General features: G+C 38.6%; 1 long non-coding RNA gene across 2 annotated transcripts; it reads left to right on the plus strand.

Moving 5' to 3' along the window:
• Positions 1–860: 860 nt before the first annotated feature.
• LOC115276498 lies at positions 861–21,883 on the plus strand. 2 transcript variants are annotated; one of them, XR_003901969.1, is made up of 4 exons: positions 861–939; positions 19,323–19,513; positions 20,544–20,652; positions 21,475–21,883. It is a non-coding gene; the product is annotated as an uncharacterized LOC115276498 (long non-coding RNA). The 2 variants fall into 2 exon arrangements; XR_003901968.1 differs by lacking the exons at positions 20,544–20,652; positions 21,475–21,883 and adding an exon at positions 20,234–20,407.
• The last annotated feature ends 1,620 nt before the right edge of the window (positions 21,884–23,503 follow it).

Below are 23,503 nucleotides of genomic sequence, written 5' to 3' on the forward strand. Positions count from 1 at the left end.
AATTTCTGAAGATACTTTCAGATTTTAGGTACTCTGTGTTCACACCAAAACATAGTGCTTTGAGTATGTTATACAAATAATAATTCTCAATTTATATGACATTAAATAGAGGAAATTTACAAACAAGAAAAATTTATTTTGAAATATGGATTTTGTTCAGTCCTTTTAATCAGTTTGTAATTTTGTAAAGTCAGGTTAGTCATGACACATCCATCAATTGCTTTTTCTGGCAGAATTCTGGCAACTTTCCCATATTAGTCATGTTTATTAACATTATTTTTTTTTTCATTTAGTTAGGTCAAAGTTGTTTTCTCTGATCCAAATGCAACTTTTTAGTACTTCTCATAAGTCAAAATGCCATAAATATTTCCTACATCCTGTCCATCCATCCTCTCAGCGGGTATTCTAATAAGTTTTATTCTCCATGGGCAAATTCTTTTCACAGATCTGGTAAAAATGTCATTGTGAGTTCCTGCTTTAGGTGCTCACTCACCTTCAGTTAAAAAAAAAGATTAAGCAGGGATTAAAATATATATTGGAAATCTCATTGAAGAGGAATATGACAGGAACACAAGGTGGCTAAAAATGTGGGTTATTGTGTGGGATCCCACACAGACAGAAATGGCCACAGATTAAACCACTGTGGAGCAGATAGATTAAAAATGTCCTTCACATTTGGCTGGAGTTAAAAATTGGGTCCTCAAACACAAAACTGATAAAGAAGAATGAAAAAAGCTGTGAATGCTACCCAGGGAGGTAGCTTTTATTCAGTTACAAAACAAATCTGGTCAGAGGGAGCAAAGTGATGTCATAATGGGGAACTGTGCTAAGCTCCCTGCTGGCTCAATGACTGGATTTTGTGTATTCCCAATATAGGACAGAAACGCCTAGAATGCAAATGTAACACACAAGTTATGCGCTGTGGGCTCCAGGAGAAAGGTAGGGGCACCTTTAAAATTACAGACAAAGAGGTAGAAGAAAAAGTGCTCACTGAAAATTACTCATAAAAATAAAATTCCAAAATGCATGAGGAAAAGTAATCCTAATAAAAGACAATAATAAATGCAGCAATTGGAAGCATATATGCCATAAAAATCTAAATAATAAAGCAGTCAGATGGTGACCTTAAAATCGGCAAGTTGAAGATGCTCAAAAAGATAAAATGACAATAATCCATAAAATAGAGCAAAATGAAATATTATTAATCCAGAATTGGAAACTATATATTGGAAATTCCAGATATAAGACATATAGTCATTAATCGATTGATTGATTGATTTAAGTTTAGAGGGAGTGAGCAGAGGAGAGGGGTAGAGGAAAGAAGAGAGAGAGACAGAGACAGAGAGAATCTCAGACAGGCTCCATGCCCAGCATAGAGCCTGATGCAGGGCTCAGACCTTTGTCCTGTGACATCATGACCTGAACTAAAATCAAGAGGCGGGCACTCAACCAACTGAAGCCACCCAAGCACTCCTGACATACAGTGTTAAACTTAAAAAATCAGGGGCACCTGGGTGGCTCAGTTCATTAAATGTTAAACTCTTGATTTCAGCCTAGGTCATGATCTCACAGTTCATTAGTTCAAGCCCCACAGGGGGCTCCATGCTGGCAGTGCAGAGCCTGCTTGGGATTTTCTCTCTCTCACTTACTCTCTGCCCCCCACTCACTTTCTTTCTCTCTCAAAATAAATAAACTTAAAATTTTTTTTAAATTAAAAAAAATCAATAGGTGGGAATAATAACAGACATAAAGTCAAAGAAAGAGTTAATGAACTATTATACAACAATGAAAAAAACATTTGGAACAAATTTCAGAGACATAAAATAATAAAAAATATAAAAGAATTTAAATGAAATGGATGGGACAAGGGGCTCAAACATATTTGTAATGGGAGTTCTTGAAATAGAGAATAGGCAGTGGAAGTAAAATAACATTCCCCAAGAAATGATTGAGAATTTCATTTATTGATGAAAGGTGCATCCTCATATTCAAAGTTTATACCAAGTGCTGAACTGGATAAATAACAATGAATCTATATGTAGATATCTAGAAATGTAGACATCTTGAATTAATATAGTTTTGATAAAAGACCTATAAAGGACAGACAAATATATAGAGGGCTTCACATTAACTAGATATCAGAGGTCAATGAATTTATATTTCTAAAAGTATTGAAAGGGGCTGTGCTTGGGTGACTCAGTTGGTTAAGCATCTGACTCTTGATTTTGGCTCAGGTCATGATCTTACAGTTTGTGAGTTTGAGCCCTGCATCAGGCTCTGTGCTGACAGCATGGAGCCTGCTTGGGATTCTCTTTCTGCCTCTCTACCCCCAGCACCCCCCCCCGCCCCCGCTAAGTAAGTAAGTAAATAAATAAATAAGTAAATCAATCAATCAATAAATCTATTGAAAGAAAAGAACACCCAACTTAGAATTCTATACCCAGATAAATTATCATAAAGAGTTAAAAGAGTTGAATAGTATTGTAATAATTGTTCTGTTAGATTTTTTTTCCACATAATTGTATGCCTTGCAGAATATTCCACATCAGTACAGAGTGATCAAATTATTCTTTCCAATATTTGAATAGAAGTCTATAGAATATATATAGCATAATATAACACTTGACTGATAGTCACATTACATCCTCTTTTTTGCTATCAATTAACAATGCTGTAAGAATTACCTTTATACATGTTTTCCCCCCATTTTTGTTAAAATTTCTTATGGAATATCAAGGAATTACTGGTCAGAGAACATGCAAAATTTGAACAGATACTTGCCAAGTTGGCTTTGAAGGAACTAAACCAATAGAAACTCCCATCAATAGTAGAGAGAATACTTCTGTCTGTATACCCTAATCAACAGTTGATATTACTAATCATTTTATTTTTTGCCAGCTTAATTATTATTTTAACTTCTGCATTGTTATTATAATTATTATAGTATGATGCCATTTAACTCTTAAATGGTAGTTTGATAGGACGATTACAAATATATTTAACTGTTTTATTTTGCAGCTTGTTAATTCCTGAGATTAAAGATACTTTCATGTATTTAAAAGCTATTTGTGTTTTCTTATCTATGAATTGAATGCTTGTTCTTCATACTGATTTTCTATCTATTGATTATTGTTTTGCATATTTTAAAATATATTTTTTCATGATATAGTCTTTCTTAAAAGTGTAATGCAAATATATTTTCCTAGTATGTCACTTGGATTTTGATTTTGATTCTTTTTTGGTAGTCTCATTGGTAAAGGAATCCAAACTTACTAGAACTTTAAGTTAGTGACAATATTTGTAATATTTAAAGAGTATATGATATAAACCAATCTTTTGAAATGATGGCTAGCTATATGTATCACCAATGCTAGAAGAATGTAGGGTATTTAAAGAGCACATACCGGAAGCAATATTACAAAAACAACTGGTTTGTATGACTGGCATCAAATGTCTCTAAGGAATGCTCACTGTAATTGATTTCATTTCATCATATAGTTTGTGAAAATAACCTGTAACAAATACTATATTTTAAAATATGAATATGACTGTATTTATTAATTTTGATTCTGTCTCATTACAATAATGACTTTTACTCATTCACATTATATAGTTTTAAATAAAATCACCCAAACTGATAAATTTGGGCAAATTGATTTTAAATTCAAATTAGCTATTGTTAGGAATTTTCGGATTTCAAGAAAGAAACTTAATCAAGACCAGCTTAGACCAAAATGGGAACATATCGGCTTACATAATAAAACTGTGAAGGACAAAGATGTATCAATGCCTCAGCACAGTGAGTGATATTCTCTCAAAATATCTAGCTTCTTTTTTCATCTCTGCTTCTTCACCTGTTCAGACTTTATTCTCTCAATCTAGATTTTTCTGCATCATTGGAAACATAGACGCTAATAGCTATGAGGCCCGTGTCTTCTAGCCTTCTATAGAAGGACTGAGACTCATTATCTCTGATATCAGGTTCCTAGGCCCTGACCAATCTCTGTGGTTAGTGAAACTGAGGTTAATATAATGTCAGCCCAGAATGCCTGAGCAGGGAAATTAATGTGTCCCAGAAGAGGAGGTGCATTTCTCAAAGGAATTTTGGGGCAGATAAAGCAACCAGTGTCCACTACCATGATCATTATAAAGCTGGAGAGATAAAATCATGGGGGAAAATTTCTCAAAAATTCTGTTATAAAAATTATAGAGGAATGAATTAAGAAAGTGTTTCTTTCTGTCCAAGACGTGAATTATGAATTGAACAGAAATAATTTATGTGGTAGTTATTGTCCTTCTGGCATTCACACTTCCTTTTTGGGGGCATTATTTATATGTCCCCCCTATTCAGCAGTTCCTATTCTTTTTAAAATCTCAATTCTATTACTGATTTAAATAACATTTTTTACTTTATCAATTTACATTCCCACTACTAAGTTTCTAGTGTTCCACATTCTCTCCAAAGTTTGCTCTTTTCATTCTTTTCAATCTTTGCCAGACTGCATGTACATAAATTGATATCTCACCAATTTTCATTTCCATGACTACTTCTGAGGGTGCATATCCTTTCATACATTGGTGGTCATTCCCTATCACCTAGTCTGCGAACTGCCTATTCCCCTCCTTTTAACCATTTTTTTATATTAGGGTTTGTTTTTTGTGTCTTCTTATTACATTTTAGGCATTCTTTATAGATTCTAGAAATTAACTTTTTGCCAACTATATATGTTGCAAACACCTTTTCCCAGGATATGAATTTTCTTTTAAAAATGGTGTTTGGGCACCTGGTGGCTCAGTTAGTTAAGCACCTGACTCAATTTCAGCTCAGGTCATGAGCTCATGGTTTGTGTGTTCGAGCCCCATGATGGTCTCCAGGCTAACAATGTGAGCCTTCTTGGGATTTTCTCTCTCTCTCCCTCTCTGCCCTTCCCCTATGTACATGCTTTCTCTAAAAATAAATAAACTTGAAAAAAAATCGTATCTTCTGATGAACATCAGTTTTTCAATTTAATTAGCTGAATATATCATTTTTTTTCCTACTATGGCTTGTGCTTCTATATGTCTTATTCAAGGAATAACATAAAGATTCTCCCACAGGCTTTTTTCCTAAAAGGTTTAAAGTTTTGCTATTCATATTTTACTCTTACACACTTGGCATTAATTCTTATATATGGAAGAAGATATGGATTCAATTCTACATTATGTTATTAGATACTCAACTACCCTAGAACTGCTTATCAAGAGTGTTTCTTTTCCTACTGATCTTCATGCCTGGTCTTTTTCTACTTCAAGATGTCCTTATTATTCTTGTCCATATAAACTTTGAGTTTGTTAATTTCCCATTGGGATTTTAATTAGAAATTTACTGAATTCATAAATCAGTTCGGAGAATGCTGACATGTCTATAATAGTGAATTTTACTGTATATAAACTAGGCATATCATTACATTTAGATTTTCTTTAATGCATTTTACACTTTAATTTTCTCCTCAAAGTTCTTACACATATTTTATAAGATTTATTCCTCTGTATACTATTTTTTATTGTTACTGCAAATGGTATCTTTTCTGAAACTACCTTTTCTACATATTTATTATCTTAAAATGAAAATGCTCTTGGTATTTGTATATTTATTTCATATCCAAGATTCTTGCTAAATTCTCTTAATTAATAAAAAAATAGAGTATTTTTGATTTGCAATGTAACTCTGAACAATGTAACACTTTTTCTTGACTTAGTTTACTGACTAAAATCTCCATTTACTTGTCTTTTTCTTCTGAATACTGTATCATGACTGCTTCTGAAATTTACCCTTTTTAAACAGCATTTTCAAAGATTGTATTATATCTCAGCCTGAGAGTATACCAGAATTTATTGAACTATTTTCCTGTTGGGCATATCTATGTTATTGTCATATTTATTTATTTGTTTTACTAATATAAAGTTGGGATTTTTTGGCACATAAATCACAACCCAAATTTCTCAATAATTTCTTTGCATACATCTTAATAGTAAAATTGTAGTACTATGGAGCAGTGTCAGTTTAAGATTCCCAATACGTATTGCAAAATTACTTTTTAGAAAGGTCATTATAATTTACTGACAACCGGCAGTTCATGAGAACATCTGTCTCACCACATCCTCATCAGTATATGAAATTATCCTTTATTTTCTTTTGCTAATTTGATAGACAAAAATATTACTGCATTTTAATTTGCATTTATTTGATTACCAGTGAGGCTGACCTTTTCCATACAGTATTTTTCAAGCTTTTGGTGTTTTCTGTCTTTTGACTCTTAGCAGGATCTCATCAATATGGAAAGTGTGTATCATCAATAGGAAAAGTTGATAAAAGATATTAGCTCTTTAAAATCTGTTTGTATTTATACTGTACTATATTTTTATCTATGATCTTTTTTATAACCTAGTAAAGTTTGTTTTCTTATATTATTAAATATATCAGTTATTTACTTGATCAATATCTTTCATTGTTTGCATGCATTATTAGAAAATCAGCTTATTCTTTTATCTTGGGTATTTATAAAATGTAATGAGACTTGGTTGTACCATAAATTTATATATTGACTTGCACTAATTCAAATCTATAAACTTGTCCTTCTAAAAAGAAAATTCTAGATCTTGGCTTATGTTGTTTTCATTTTGTATTTTCAGGGCTTCGCATAGTTCCTGGTGCATAATAGCTATCTAAGAAATATTTGTTGAATAACTGAGTGGTGTGTATTTCAACCTGAGATTTTCCTATGATCTTAGTTTTAAAGAAAAGTAGAATAAAGTGTCTCGTGATATATTAATTTGGTAATTTCCAAGAATTGTAGAAAGATAATACTTGTAATCTTTAGCTATTTTTGATAATTCTAAACTCTCCATGGGCTTAACCTGCCTTATTAACCCTCAAACAGCCCACTGATCATCAGGGCCCATTATGACCTGAGGTCATAGAATAGAAATTTCCTCTTTGTGTGATGTGACATTTCTACATTAGGTACAGAGGCTCTAAGTTTTACTCTGATTTTTGACCTCTGATCTCCATGCTCCAACCAAGGGAAGAGAACTACTTGACTGGAGTTAGCTGAGTTGAACTGATGTATTCACACTCTTAAGATCATCTCTTCTAGCAGGCAAATTTTATTCCTATTTTAAAACATAGCTCAGATACTGAACTTCATTATTTCAGCTTTCCCTCTACCACAGAATTAAATGCTTCCTCATCTATTCCCATAACTCTTTACACATTTTATTATTGCCCATAAAAGTGGGTATTTGTTGAATGCTTACTATCTGCCTCCTCATACTTACTCTATGGGATTGACACTATTAATCAGCCCATCTTTCCAAAGAGGGTACAGACTTAGTAAGGATGACTTGCCCAAGTTTACATTGCTGATAAGTGTCTATCCCATGATTCAACAGGTTATTGGACCCCAAGGTGAAGCTCTTCATTGTCTCTTATTTCACTGGTCTTTAAAGAATTACCCCTAAGGAGAAAACAACATACGAAATTTTGGATTTCTAGTAACTGATTCAATCCCTGGAACTTACTAGGCCTTCAACAACAATTTTATAAATTGGGAAGTGGAATTTGGTTCTGGGTAGGCCAGCCTATAAGGCCCTGTTGGTCTATGTGCTTAGTTTCTGTGAAAGATGGCCCTGAAATGGCTTGTTTGTTTCAATCTTATGCAAACTAACTCCAAGTATACATAGAGCCTATACCTAATCAGAGACTGTTTTGCCCAATGTGACCAGGGGTTAATTTTAATTTTTCAAAAGATATTCTCCTGACATACACTGCTGGCAGGCACAGACTAACAGATTCACTACAAGTCATTAAAGACACACCAACTAATCGTGAGTCACATTATCCAGATAATGTGTGTGCCAGGGCATTTTCAGGTTCAGTCTCCCTTATGTTTCTTATTCTTCATTTTTTTTTCTGTTGTGCCCCGCATAAGAATCTGACAGGCAAACAGAATTAGTGTATCATTTTCTCACTGAGGAATAGGTATAACCAAAAGGTAGCATTTTCTACCCTTGCTCCTCTTTCAGGGGCAAGATTAACACACATATACAATAAAACGATTGAGCTATCTTAATACTTTTCCTGTCATGCATTCAGGACCCTCTAAAGTTGTCATCAGCTACTGTTTCATTTAATTCTCTGGCCTTCAGGGTAATGTAAGAAAATTGAAGAGATTAGGAGCTATCTCTTTTCTGTTCAATGCATTTGTGTTGCTGTAAATTGGCACCAACCTTCAATCTCACGGTCAGGGCTCTCTAGGGTCCTCCCACTGATATGACAGCCCAGTCAGCATGATAAATGGTGCACGCCCTCCGGCAGGACAGATGATTCTTCCCTTTCTGACTCCACAGTTTTCTTTCCAGAGCGAGCAAAGAGGCAACATCTCACCGTCTTACTGCACTGAGTGGCAGCCCCATTACATGGATGTTCCTTGAGTTAATTAGAGGATGTGATTTCTCTGATTAATTATTTTAGGTCCACTGACAAAGAGGACTTCGACCCTGGTTACCTGGGATAATAGAAACCTCCCGTCCAGAAAACTGCACTTCCACTTACGTTTTTCCTTTTGCACCTGTTCTCCTAGTGGAAAATTTTCTCATTTGAGGGTAGAGGCAATTCCACTGAGTGAAAACACAAAATCCCCGATAAGTCCAATGACCCTAGTTGAAGGATTTGCAGCGTGCAGTCTTTTTGCATGTGTAAATAGGTGACAAGAAGAAAAACAGTGGCACACAAGCAGAGAAAAGAAAAATATTTACATACACAGAAATACTTTCTTTAAAATAAAAGCATCATTTTTTTTTGCAAGATCAGTCCATGAGATCCTATTTATATACATATGTGGTTAATTAAAAACTTTCTAAATGGCTGATCCTGAATACAAGGAATTAAATGAGTTGATAGTGCTCGGAGTCATTTATTATTTTTCTATAAGAACTGAAGTACTGGGGGTTTGAAGATACATGGGAGGCATGTCCTTACAAAGCCTTTCATTTCTGTTTGCTTTTGAGTGATATAAAGACGGGAGTCCTAATACAGAGGATAGTGTTGCGATTTTTCCGACACAATATACTTTAGCCCTTTTTACGAAAAATGCCGGAGTCTTTCAGCAAACTGCCCAGTCCTCTGCCCTTCCACTGTTTTCCTCCCCAAGGACTAAGCCTGGAGGTTCTCTGTGACGCTCTGACAGCTCCTCGCCTGCCCTTCTGCCCCAGGGCCCCTCGTGTGTGGTGGAATACACGGACAGCACATGCCATCAATCCCCGCTCCCCATCCATCCGTCACAGCTTATCACAAAGTTCCGACTGCCAAAGAGAGCAAAGGCGGGAGAAACTATTTATCAGGAGGCCTTGGATGGCACATCTAGAGGTGACAGCCAGTACACATGTTTATCCTACTTGAAGAGGGCGTGAGCATGTTATTTTTAGCAAAAATGTTCTACGATTCTCCAACAACTAAAGATTGAAAGCATCCGGGCTCCTCACAATGTGAAATCAGTCTCCTTTTCCAGTCTTATAAACCTGTATATGCTCTTCCTTCTTCCCCCAGAACCATATGCTTTAGCCACACAGGGGCATGACCTTGGCCTGATCTTTATGCCTTTTCCCCTGAGTTGTTTCTTCCATTCCCACCTACAGTGCCCTCCTTCCCTTCCCATGTGCTACTTCTTGAACTATTGCCTCTCAGCTCCAAGCTTACTTTTCTATACACTACCCTGTGCTTAGCAATGCTGTAGCCGGATCTACGAATTATCTTCCCCAGGTGCACTTGTCAGCTGGCTTCTAGTTACCTTCTGCCAATGGAGGTACAAGAGGGAGATTGCGAGGCAGGAAAAGAGAAGAAGTGACTTCCTTTCTGTTTCTGGTTCTTGCTAGCAACACTCGAGCAACAGAGGACAGGGACAGGTCCAGGGTCCAGCTTCTAGCTGCCTAGCTCTGCACCCTCAATGAAAGCCAGCTACATAGGGACCCATGTTCCCAAGTCCTATGTTCTGGTAAGCCAACCTTCCCTTTTACCTCTTTTTAATAAAAGCACACAAGAGTTGAGGATTTATTGTGTGTGTAACCAGCTCAGATAGATAATAGAATCAATCCAGATGTATATGTGTCCAGGATAGAAGACAAGAGATGATTGCTTTGGTTTAATATCAGAGGAGTTCTGGACCAGGCAGAAGCAAATGGTAGAGATGGGAGAATTATGGACAAGATAGTGGAGACCAGAAAAGCTTAGATATTCATCCGCTGTCCATGAACTTACACCAATATCCCTCAGCCTCTGATCCTGATTCTTAAGCTATCTACTTCAAAGCGTTTTCTCTTTCACTTCAGTCTGTACCTTCAATTCTTCTCCCACTTGTCCCAGAGAAGAGATGGGTTGGCCTATGGGCCTGGAGCACCCCCATCTCTATTCATTTCATTATTTCCTAGTAAAATAAAATGCTTCCCTTAAGCAGTGTCTTGCTGAGCCACATGGGAGCCTGAGGGAAAAGAAAATGTCAGTTCTACAAACGCTGAAAGTTTTCAGATTTGAATTTAATTTCTTACTCATATGTTTCTAGTTAATTTAAATATTTACTTCTAGGCACTTATAACAGGATGAGCTTCTTTCTCACTGGACTTCTAATTTTCAGAAATTTTCCTAAGTATCCAATAGAACCTTCAGACTTTCTGGACTAGGCATCTCCCAAGTGCTTCCAGACATGGTCTATTTGAGAAAATTCCTCTCTATCATCACAACCTTCTCTCCCCCTCTGTCTTTGATGTAAGAGGAGGCCTGACAAGGGAGATTGGGTCTTGGTGTGGGGTGTAGTTTGGAAAGATGGTCTCTCTTCACCTCTCCAATATTTTCAGGGCCTGAACTATCTTTCTTTTCACCTGAGTTGGGGACTTGTAATTGTTTCCTGCTTGAAAATTGCCAAGTTAGTGAACCAGCAGAGCCCCTAATGATTCTAGAACAAGGAAAGTTAGGAGAGAGGGTGAAGCGTTGAGGGGGGTACTGGTAGGGCAGCCTGAATAGCAACATGCATTTCCTGTGGGTCCAGCCTGCAGTGCTGAAGCTTGCTGGTTGGTATGAATTCCATCCCCCCCCTCCCCCACTGCCACCATGATCCAGTGGGATTCCTCCTGGGCAAGAGAACTCCAGCAGCCAAGGGGTACACATGTGCCATTTGCAGTTGTGAGGAACATGAGAAAGAGGTCACTCTGAAGTTGCAAACCCACTTGAGGGCCTGTGCAGTGGGAGATCCACATGGGCCCTTCAGAGAATGAGTAAGTGAGCTTTGTGGCAGGGGGATCCAGAAATTGAACCCTTTCAAATGGAGGAAACTTGGCTTGTCAGGGAGAGAGAAGCAATGGTAACGAAGACAAGGAGAACAGCCTTCCTGGAGACAGTCTAGGAAAGGAACTGGTACAGGGCAGCAAGCTCAGTAGGAGGGAGGGGATGTGAGAGAGCACCTCCTCTGCTCTCGCCTGGGAGACTCCTGTCCAGACTGCTCTTGGTGGAAAAGGAGGACATGGCGCTAATAAAGTGTGAGATGCAGGTTTTAAGAAGAGGACTACATCCTCAAGAACCAGCATAAGACTATTCTAATATCCAAGACAGATTAGAAATACAGTTGACCCTTGAACAACACAAGGGTTAGGGGCACCGATTCCCCTACCTGATTGAAAATCTGCATAGAACTTTTGACTCCCCCAAACTTAACTACTAATAGCCTACTGTTGACCAATAATATAAAGTCAATTAACAAATATTTTGTATGTCATTATGTCATGTGTATTATACACTATATTCTTACAATATTATTTTTTATTTCTTTTCTTTTTTTTTTTCCGTTTGGTATTTCTAGGCTATGCAGTTCATCTGTAGTGTTTTCAAATGGCCACATTTCCCCCAATATATTTATTGAAAGATACTTGCATATATGTGGATCTGCATAGTTCAAGCCTATGTTGTTCAAAGGTCAACTGTATTGGGAACCAAACTGAGTTTTCCTTAGGGAACTGGTGACATAGCAGAGGAGGGGGCTTCAGGTAGCAGAACTGGATGTTAGTTCTTGGGAAAAATAAGACCACTTCATGTCTATACCCCAAAGAGTAGAGGCTCTCAATAATCTGGTCACAGGCACTCTCATTAAAAGGTTAGAGCAGAGGGTTGCTCATCTCTCTATTCCCACATGCACTAGAGCAGTGCACCATGGGTAAAAGGCAGGGATAGCAGTCTAGGGCAATCCCTGGGTACAAAGCAGGAATAGCTTCATGGAGTTCTTCCCCATTGTGGATAAGTGAACTAGAATATATCTTTTTCTTTCCTCACTGCTGGTCTTGATCTTCTGTTTTGATTTTAATTTTCAGGAGTCCTAATATATAATTATTTACCTATTTCTTTGCTATTGTAAGATAAAAAAGGAAGGCTGTTGTAAAGGTATTGTAAGATGTTGAATGATAATTTTCTCTAAGTTGTTGCAAGTCCTCCCAAAATGGAACACATAAGCCAACAACAACAATAGCAATAACAAAGACAAAATTCTATTCTGTGCCTTTGTACCAGCCACCTAAATTCTTTGCACTCCAGTGTTATCAGCTGTCAAAGATGGGTGGTAATTATATATGGAGTTCGCAGGTTGTTAAGGTTAAGTAAGATGAAGGGAAAAGTTTAAAAAAACTGTCAAATGAATAATATCATTATTCTTATATTAGGTACTTGTTGAGTCATACTACACAGGGATCAAGAGATAGAGTTAATAAGGACAGAAATCATGTGATATTGCCATGGTGTAGGCATAGTGGTAAACATTAAAGTTGGAGAATTCATTTGCCCTTAACGTTCTGGAATGCAGATCACAGCCAATACGACCAAAGACACTTTGAGAGGGCAGAGATCTTTGAGGTGATCTGAGCGAATTTTCAGACAACACCCTGGTGAAGTGGAAATAGTGGGCTGAGTGCCCAGCATCCAGATCCCATCCCTATTGTCAAAGCAGCCTTAATTAGTGTTAACTATTGGGCAGAAGTCTTGGTAAGATTTCATCTGAAATAGTATTTAGCCACTGCTCCTTACACGAAGGTTCAGAAGGTGCTGAGATTTGCTGATGGTCATGAACTTAATCAGGGGTAAGTCATATATGAACCAGGTCTCCTGTCCATTGACTACTCTTCACATCATATAATACTGCTTTCCTCTGCCTTTGACCAGGCAAGATAGGCACAGACTTTGGCAAAAATAGAACATTTTTAGAGGAAGCAGACTATCTTTTAAACAGAACATGGGTACAAAAGACAAGAATTCACAGTAGCACCTAGTGGGAGGACTGCCTTAGGGACCTGGGTTCACAAATAGAATTATATTAATATCATGTATATAAGGGATTTTCCAGGGACTCAGTTCTAGATGGCTGCCACTCACAACCAAGACAAATTAGATTTGCCAAAATTAATAGAAAGTAACATGAATTATTTGATTCAGTCACATTAGCTGCCAATATTTCTTTAGTGTCTTGGATTAACATAGAAGTAGAGAGCTTGTAGAGACAGACATGAATAAGAAAAACTGGCCAAGAGGTGGCCTCTGTGCATGAGAAAAGTAAGAGGCATTTAAGAGTTATGTCCAAGAAATAACTTTTAGTTGTTGTTAGAATGAACTTGCCTCTTAGTAATTGAATCAAATAGTTTTCTGGTGGAGGGCAGGCGGTCAGTATCCTGAGGAAGGGAACTTCCATCTGATTCTCAAAAAGACCCTTTTGGGCTACAGTGGTACTCTTACCCACAAGTTGTAGGAAAAAGAGCTACTCTGAAGGATCACCCAGAAATTACCTAGTAGAGTGGTCATGGCCTTCATCTTCCACTGACACTTCCTTCTCTTGCCCAGCTACCTCATGGCCTCGTTGTGGGTTTATCTGCCATGTGAGTCTGATCCCTTCCCTGATCTGTTGTAATGATCTTCCAATAAAGAAAGTCCAATACTGTTATTATCAGACCTACCAGGTCCAGGGCTCTGAGATCAAAATTCTGCATTCAGATGACAAAGTTCCAAGACTTGGGCCCGAAGTCCTGATCCCAGACCTCTATAGTGATCTCACCCCAATCTTTGCTCTGATCTCATGGTACACACTGAGCCCCATTTTCAGAGCTTTGGAGCATGCCCCACTCTCACTCCTTGGGGTTTCCACACACACTGCTTCTTTGGTCTGGATATGTTCTCTCTTTTCCTCCTACAATTCCTACTCATTCTCCAGGTCTCAGATAGCCATTGCTTCCTTGAAGAAGAATTCCTTGATGTCTAATCCAGGTTATTTTGGTGTTCTCATCATCCCATGTACATCTAGTTTCATGATATTAATATTTTATTGTGCTAACTTGTGTGACTGGGTAATTAAATGCCATTATAACCATGGACATCTTTTAAAAAGCTGGGTCTTATTCAGATGAAGAGCACCTTGGTTCTGTGGAGGGAGTGTCTTGGGTTTGGATAATCAAAACTGAGATTGGAGCTGAGTTATATTTAGGGATGGAATGATTTGAATTTTTCTGCATATAGATACAAGAGGAGTTTTTGGCTTATTTCTGGAAAGGTTTGAATTATTCTGCATAAAATATAAGAGAAGGTTTTGATTGGCTTATCTCTTACTGAGCGCTTACTGTCCATGGACCAGGGCTAGTCTAAGGGCCTTCCATGTATTAACTAATTTAATTTCATAACATCACTTTCATAGAGTTACCATTCTTATCCCTACTTTATAAGGAAGCAAAATCTTTCCTAAAGTTTCATCTGCAATGAGTGATGTAGCTGGAATATGGTCCTAAGAGGGAAGGGGCACAGTAGAGACAGAGATAGCCAAGGAGAAAGGTAGAGAGGAAAAGATGCTTGAAAGCCACACTACAAAGAGGAGGCCAAGATGAAGCTGTTGGGCTGCCAAGGGGCTATATTTTAAGAGGTGAGATTTCCAACTATTGACTTTGGTCTCATTTATTCATTCTTTAGCAATTTTTATTAAGCATCTATTACATGCTAGGCACGCTCTCAGAACTGGTGCTTGGAGGTACGGGAGGGAGCCTTGCTCATAAACTGATAATTAGGTAGAAACCTGGAGAAATAAAGGGGAAAATCATGCATATTTATGGGGAAGGTGATTTAGAGGGAACTAAAGATGCAAAGACCCTGAGTGGGAGTGTGTTTGCTGCTTCTGAGGAAACTTCTGGTGGCTGTTGTGTCTGTAGCAGAATAGGGAGGGTGAGAATGCTGGAGATGAAGTCAGCAAGGAAGTGAGGGTTGTAAACAGGTAGTCCCCTTGGGCTTTTATGCTGAGTGAGACAGGAAAGTGGATGGCTTTGAGCAGACTAGGACTTGATCTGATTCATATTTTGAAAGGATCACTTTCGATGCTGTATGAAGAATAGGCTTTAGAGGCAAGTGAGAAACCAATTAGGAGGTTGTTGAGAAAACCCAAGTGAGAGATGATGTCAACGTGGAGGTGGTGAGAAGTGGTCAAATTCTAGCCCTATTTTGAAGATGGAGTTGTCAGTGTTGCTGTGATGTACTTCTCATCTCTCAAAACCTCCATTAAGTCTGATTCACTCACTAAAGCAGTGCTATGAATGGTACACATGTGAGTATGTGGGTGTGTAAATTAAGGAAAAGGACTGCGTCTCATGTCTAGTGAAAATGTGATATAGAATAGAACTAGCAGATACCAAACAGTGAAAAGCTTACTAAACCAAACTAACTCAGCAGAGGAGGATGCCCAGACCCAGACATAGAATAAGTACGTAAGGACTTGGGGATTCTTGGACTCCTGGGGAGGACACTGGACTTTCCAAACTACAGGAAATGGAATCCGATGAATTCCGGGTTTTTTTTTTTTCAAGTTTTATTTAAATTCTAGTTAACAGCAGAGCAATATTGGTTTCAGGAGTAGAATTCAGTAGTTCATCACTTACATACAATACCCAGTACCCATCACTACAAGTGCCCTCCTTAGTACCTACCCATCATCCACCTAGATCTCCTACCTCCCTCCCTCTATCAATCCTCAGCTTGTTCTCTAAGAGTCCCTCATAGTTTGTTTCTATCTCTCTTTTTTCCCCATTCCATATGTTCATCTGTTTTGTTTCTTAAATTCCACAAATGAATGAAATCGTATGGTATTTATCTTTTTCTTACTGACTTACTTTGCTTAGCATAATACACTCTAGATTTCCATCCATGTCATTGGAAATAGCAAGATTTCATTCTTTTACTTTTTAAATTTTTAATGTTTTTATTTCTTTATTTTGAAAGAGAGACAGACAGAGATAGAGAGACAGAGACAGAGACAGAGAGGCAGAGAGAGAGCAAGAACTGGGGAGGGCCAGAGAAGGAGGGAGAGAAAATCCCAAGCAGGCTCTGTGCTGGTAGCAGGGCTCAATGTAGGACTTGATCTCACAAACTGTAAGATCAAGACCTGAGCTACAATAAAGGGCCAGATTCTTAACTGACTGAGCCACCCAGGTGGTCCAAGATTTCATTCTTTTTGATGGCTGAGTAACATTCCATTATATGCGTGCATGTGTGAGTGTGTGTGAGTGTGTGTGTGTGTGTGTGTGTGTATCTTGTCTTTTCTATCCACTCATAAGTCACTGTACTCAATGAATTCTTAAATGGCAAAAAGATGCCAAGAAAATCTAGACTACTTCTGTTTCCACCTTGCTCACTAGGCTGTGAGTTTCATAAACACTGGGATTGGGTTGTGCTTCTGTTATTTGTCATTGTGTACCTAGCAGCTGGCACATAGTAGATACTCAACAAATATTCTTTGGAGAAAGAAAATGAATAGCTTCCATGTTCAAGAGAGGCTAATGTTCTACAGTCCCCCTTCCTCATGCTAGAGGTCCAGAATTGGGAAGAAGAACTAAAACTCAAAACTTTGGCTCTTCCTTAAGAAATGCAGACCAACAGAGTTGCTAAAATGAACAAATCAAGAGACTATAGATGCTGGAGAGAATGTGGAGAAACAGGCACTCTCCTACATTGTTGGTGGGAATGTAAACTGGTGCAGTTGCTCTGGAAAACAGTGTGGAGGCCCCTCAAAAAACTATCCATAGAACTCCCCTATGACCCAGCAATAGCACTGCTAGGGATTTACCCAGGGGATACAGAAGTACTGATGCATAGGAGCACATGTACCCCAATGTTCATAGCAGCACTGTCAACAATAGCCAAATCATGGAAAGAGCCTAAATGTCCATCACCTGATGAGTGGATCAAGAAGATGTGGTATATATGTACAATGGAGTATTACATGGCAATGAGGAAGAATGAAATCTGGCCATTTGTAGCAAAGTGCATGGACCTTGAGGGTGTCATGCTAAGCGAAATAAGTTAGGCAGAGAAGGATAGATACCATATGTTTGCATTCATAGGTCTAACAGGAGAGACCTGGCAGGGGACCATGGGGAGAGGAAGGGGGAAAGAGAGCGGGGGAGAGTGAGGGACACAGATCAAGGGAGACTACTGAATACTGAAAACGAACCATGGACTGAAGAGGAAGGGGGAGAGAGGAAGAAAGTGATGGTCATGGTGGGGGGCACTTGTGGGGAGAAGCACTGGGTATTATATGGAAACCAATTTGACAAAAAACTATTAAAAATTAAAAAAAAAAAAGAAATGCAGACCAAATCTCAATTGGTAGAAGTCAGTACTCAGGTGTTTTCAACCACCCTTCTTATCAGCAGCAGTTTCAAACACTTTGTCTATATATATGAGAGGCATCAGTGGGGAAGAGAGAGGCACACAGAGAGACAGAAAGTTGAAACGGGTGATGGGGAGAACCCTTGACCATGGTGCAGCAAGACATTGGGGGTACTTTTTAGTTCTTCCACTTATTAGCTGGGTGCTAATAAGTATTTTACTCTCTAAGCTGAAACATGAAAGGGAAAGTGATTTCTACAGACTGGAGCTTTTGGGAGAATACCTCATGAAGACCCTATGAATTCAGAGAGACCATGTTTGTAAATATGCTTTGAAACCTTCAAAGCACAGCACTTGTGCATTTATAACTGAGCTTATAATATCTTTGGTGAAGATAGAATCACAGAATGCATTTGATTGTGCTATATGCTAACATAAAGAATAATTGCTTTAGCAGAGGCCTAAATGTGCTCATTTTTCTACCCCAGGCAGCCTCTTGTATTGGTCCTTGTCATCATGCCCTGTGTTCTTGGGTGTGTGCTAGCCATAGGTAGGTGCCAGTCAGTACCAGAGGATCCCCTGCTCATTTTTAGCTTTTGCTCCCTTCTGGACCTAAGGCATATTATGGAATTACTGTAAGCCAACGAGTCTACATCTGCAAATGAGGGATAAAATTTGCCAGCTGTCTCCTAACCTCCCTGGGAGGAACTAGGGTTTAATAAGATAATGAACATTATTCTCTCCATATGCACTCTACACTCTGGGCTCCCATGGTCTTCAAAAGGCTCTCCATAGGCATACATGCAGATTCTAAAATCACATTCAGATGGTCCTACGGCAAGCCGCTGAGACTCATGTCAATGACTATTCATCACAAATTAATATTAATATCCATTAGTTAATGTTTTCTATTAGCGATTGTACAATTAATCAAGAACAATATGTCACAAGGCAGAGCCAGCTGTAGGTGGATAATTGGAAGGTAGGTGGCTGGCTTTCAGTGGCCATCACATCACTTTTGCTTGTCTTTTCAAAACTTCCCATCCATTCTGTTGCTTCTTTTCTCTGGCCATTAACCCTAATCATTGAATCTACATAAAGGTACTGGGAAATGACAGAAATATTTTCAGGGCACAAAGAAAAGTTTCAGTTTGAAAGAAGATTCCAGGAAGAAGACAGGCATAAAATAAATAAAACCTATCAGTCGTTGATGATAATGAAAAAGAAATAGTAACAATAGCAGCTCTCACTTATTATACTGTGAAGAATGAGGACCCTCAGAAATGATCCATGACTTCAGAAGCCAACATTTTCCTTGGGTTGACGGAGAATAAGCGTATGGAAGTGAAAGGACTATGTTATTAATAACAACACAACATTCAAAGAGTTGCAGAAGGCAATTTAACAAGGGCAAGTGCAGACTTTTGGCTTAGATGGGCAGTGTTTGAATTACAGTTCTGCCTCTTGTTAGCCCTGTGATCTTAGCCAAGTTATTTACCCTCTGTGTGCTGTTTCCTTACCTGTAAAAGAGAGAGAATCATTATTCCTCTCACCCAGGCTGGCTTTGGGGATTTTATGAAAGACTATAGGCCAAGTACTTAAACTGCCCCTTTACACACAGTGACAACACAACAAATTATGATGCATTATGAATTGTAAATCCTACTGTGGACACACTAAGGACAATGGTGATTCAGAAGAGGAAGTCAGCATCATCTGATGGAAAGGTTAGAATCTCAGCTGGATCTGACTCATGAATGACCCTTAGAAAGGAGTGGAACATTCAAGAATGGGGGTCATTGCGTATGATAGGTGAGTATCCAGAGAGGGGTGCAGAGTATAATACCCAGAAACCAGACCAAAAGGGCCTTGAGCCTTTGGTGCTAGTGTTAGTGTCTTAGGAAGATGACGTTGGCAATGATATGTGGGGGAGGGGAAAGAGGAGAACGTGGTAGCAAGTGAAGTTAAGAAGAGAAATTTGGGGCATCAATGAGAAAGAAATTTGGGGTCCCAAGGAACCCCTTAAGCCTGTTTATGCATAAAGCAGGTCCTTTCAGTAGGCTTCCTTCCCATCCTAAGAGCTAAATGTGAAGGGAAAATGCTAATGACCTCTCCAGAATGCAGAGCTAATGGTGTGCAGAGTTATAGGCAGAATTACTCAGTGCAAGTGCCCGCAGAATTTCTCAGGGAAAAGTTGTCTTGCTGATGCACATGCTTGATGATAGTAAAATGGGACATGCTTTACTTAAAATCAGACATGTCCTTTGTGAGCCGCAGAGTTTTCTCTTCCTGTTAAGTTGTACATTTGCAGCTTGTCAGGACTTGCCTGCTATCTTTTGAATATTCAGCTATCAACCTTTAGCATGGAATTAGTAGCACTTTAATTTCCTGACAACACCTAAATTAAGGTAAGAGTTCTAAATACTTTATTAATAATGTACACTCTAATTAATAGAAATTACTTCTCCGGCATGTATTATTAAAGGATGTGTTCTAACACGCCTTTTTATGTTTTCCAATTTACTTGCTTAGAAAACTGGTTGCTGTTTCCACATCTTACCCGAAATTACTCTTGATCAATTCTGTACAGTATGGAGGGAGAACGCTCTGCATTTGAGAAGCAAGCCTTCCTCGGTTCTCTCTGGCTCTCTGTTGAAATGATTTTTTGTTGGAATAAGTTCTTTCATAAATATGCTTAAAGTTGGACACTTTGGACCTAAAATTTTATTCTCCAAATGATGAGTTCTTTATGCTTTTCACTGTGACTCTATAATTCCTAATATGACGAGGCAAATTGGAACTTTCAGTCTTAAACTTGATTTTTTTTTTCTTGAATCGACAGAATGCCTATTACCTTTTCTTTTCCCCAACTGGAAAGTCTTAAACCCCGCCATTCCTGACACAGCTTTGTTGCCGTTCAATGTGGAATTAGCTCCAGCTCTGACTCAGTGGTAAGGTAAAATGAAAACATAGGTGACATTTCCTTTCAGAGAGACACCAGAATGCCTTAAACTCTACTGAGTTCAAATTCAGACCTTGACACACTTCCTCAGTGTGAGTCAGGGGCCAAAGTACTGAGCCTCTGTCTCTTCATTTCTTCATCTGTCGAAGAGGGATGGCTTTACCTGTTCACAGGGTTGTTGCAAAGATCGAGAGTCAATACGTATGGAGGAGTTAGATCAAAGCATAGCACAGAATAAATACGCAACAGACCCTATCAACAGTTACTTCTTAGGTGCCCCTTTTCCCACCTCTCTCCCCAGCTGGAGGATCTGTGTCCTGATGCTCACATCGAGGCCAGGGAGGCACTCCTGATAATTTTTCCAATAAAGTTTCCACGTAATACATGCCAAATGCTTGCTCAGAGCCTGCTGGGCTGCTGCAACTTGGTGGCACAGGGCTCACACAGTTGAGGGAACGGGGCAAGAAGGGAGCAAAGAGGAGCCCTCCAGTGCCTCCTGTACGACAAGGTTTAGGGATGAGAGTCTACCCTGAACCTATGCCTGTTTCACTAATAGGCAGAGCTTTCAAAAGTCATGAACCCCAAGATACCTTAGGGTCCACTAAGATGTGACTGCTTGATGCCGTCCTCTTCCCTGACCTATTTCCGGACATTCAGCAGATTCTACCTCCAGTAACTATCCAGTCATTCTTATTCAGGGAAGTGTGGGGAGCTGTGAGAAAGATTAGACTCAGTGCATGTTGTTATTTTTTCCCTAATAATTAACAGGGGACTCTTTCTTCCTCTTTACTTCTTCTTTTTTTTTCCCCAGAAGATGGTTTTGAATTCCAAAGCTAAGGCTTTCCAAGACCTCTTGGTATCATGGGACCAAAGATGGATTTCTCTCATGGGACGCGAGGAGGCCATCAGTGCAATTTATTTCTGTCTCAATCCTCAGTAATAGACGTGACCTTGTGTCTCACAAGGCTCTTCTAACGCCCGTGGCCCTGGATGTGAAGAGTTAAGAATTCCACTCCTCTGTAGAGAGATGTAGATACCTTGACATTCAGTTCCCAACCTAATCCTTTCTAAATCAGATTAGTCCATCCCATCACTGACAGTTCACTGACGAGTGCATTCCTCAAAGAGAATCTCATCTGAGATGCAGAGCACTCGCTGCAGTTTTATAGTATCAGGGTAGTAATTCATGCCCGGAGTAATAAAGAAACTCATTAAATGTAGAATCTCGGCTCTTGCTTTGTACTTAGACCTCCCAGCAGTTTAACTTATGCATGAGTCCAAATACTTTAAGGGATAATATAAAAACTATCTACTATTCTCTCATATCTAAAATTGTGCATTTGTTTCCCTTCACTACATTGCTAACATAACTAGGAAACAATATATTACCCTAATTACATGTTATTTATTAGAAAGGAAGCAAATAAGTCATTTGGAGACAAATCCCCATAGTTATTCATGGAATTGCTTTAGATGACAAAGATAGAGTAAAGCCGGCAGTCTTTCATTATATTTATTACACACTCTTTGTGCTAATGAACAATTACAGGCTTCACTGAAATAACGGTCTCAGTTCCAAGTTGTACGGAATGCTGTATGGGCCATATTTATCAAGAACAAGTCAGGGTTTTGCTTGTCCTTTGTGTCTTTGCTTTCTGTTGAAGGAAGAGGGTGGAAGACGAACAAAATTAGCTTGGGTGATTTTTACAAAGACAATAGAAACCAGTTAGCAGATTCTAAGAAAAAGTCTCAATGCAACCTTCCACCTGAATCTTTCAGTTCACTCTTGAAAAAAATATCATCCCATATGAGTCCTGAGTACGGTCTCTCTTTACCTTGAGGTAACAGGGATACACACACACACACACACACACACACACACACACACACACACACACGTCTACCTATGAATTTTAAATTTGGATGAAAACATTTTTAAGATTTTACTAAGATACTTTAAATATCCATTTGCTTCACCCAGAAATGTGGGTGGGGTAAAAAATGAATACAGCTCTTTATTTTAAAGTGGAAAGCAAAACAAAACAAAAATCTGAAAATCTAATCTGAAAAATGATGGGGACTTTCTTTTTTTAAAATCGTATTTAAATACAAGTTAGTTAACATATAGTGTAATAATGGTTTCAGGGGTAAGACTTAGTGATTCATCACTTACATATAACACCCAATGCTCATCCCAACAAGTGCCCTCCTTAATTCCCACAATGGGGACTTTCTTTAAGCTCTTGGTTTTCTAGACACATTAACTCCTTCTTGCTAGAAGAGTTGGAATAACAAGAAAAAATTATCTCAGGAGAAAAACTTTCAAAAAGGATATGAACAAATGAAATAGTTTTCTCTGCATGTCCCCCCCGCCTTTTTTTTAAATCAAGACTCTTGCTACCTCTTCAGGAAAAGAAAATCTTCAGTATGAAGGCAAGGGGTAAGCCATTGTGTCCATGCTTGTTTTCAAGCAAGCTGTCCAAAGTTGTGGTAACCTCAAGAGGAAAAACAGTCTTAGTTCTCTTCTTTTGGAATAATAGAGTCAACATGTTAGCACTTAGAATGCTGCCTCATGGATAGTACCAGAACTGTATTTGAGGATTAAACCACGGATAACAAAAGAGCACAGGAAAATCTCGGAGGGAACAGAGCCAAAAACAAAGTCAGCTGGGACCATCTCTTCTTTTGAATTAGCAGTTACCCTTCAGTTGCTTTTTATTCAAACATTTTTCTAGTTCCTCTTCAGAGCTGTTTAGTGCACTCTCTCCTGCACAGGAATATAGAGGAGGATTTCCCATCCCAGATCAGACCATTGGTGCATGTAGCTGGTGTGCTAACAT

Source organism: Suricata suricatta, chromosome 13, assembly GCF_006229205.1.
Source record: "Suricata suricatta isolate VVHF042 chromosome 13, meerkat_22Aug2017_6uvM2_HiC, whole genome shotgun sequence".
Classification (NCBI taxonomy): domain Eukaryota; kingdom Metazoa; phylum Chordata; class Mammalia; order Carnivora; family Herpestidae; genus Suricata; species Suricata suricatta.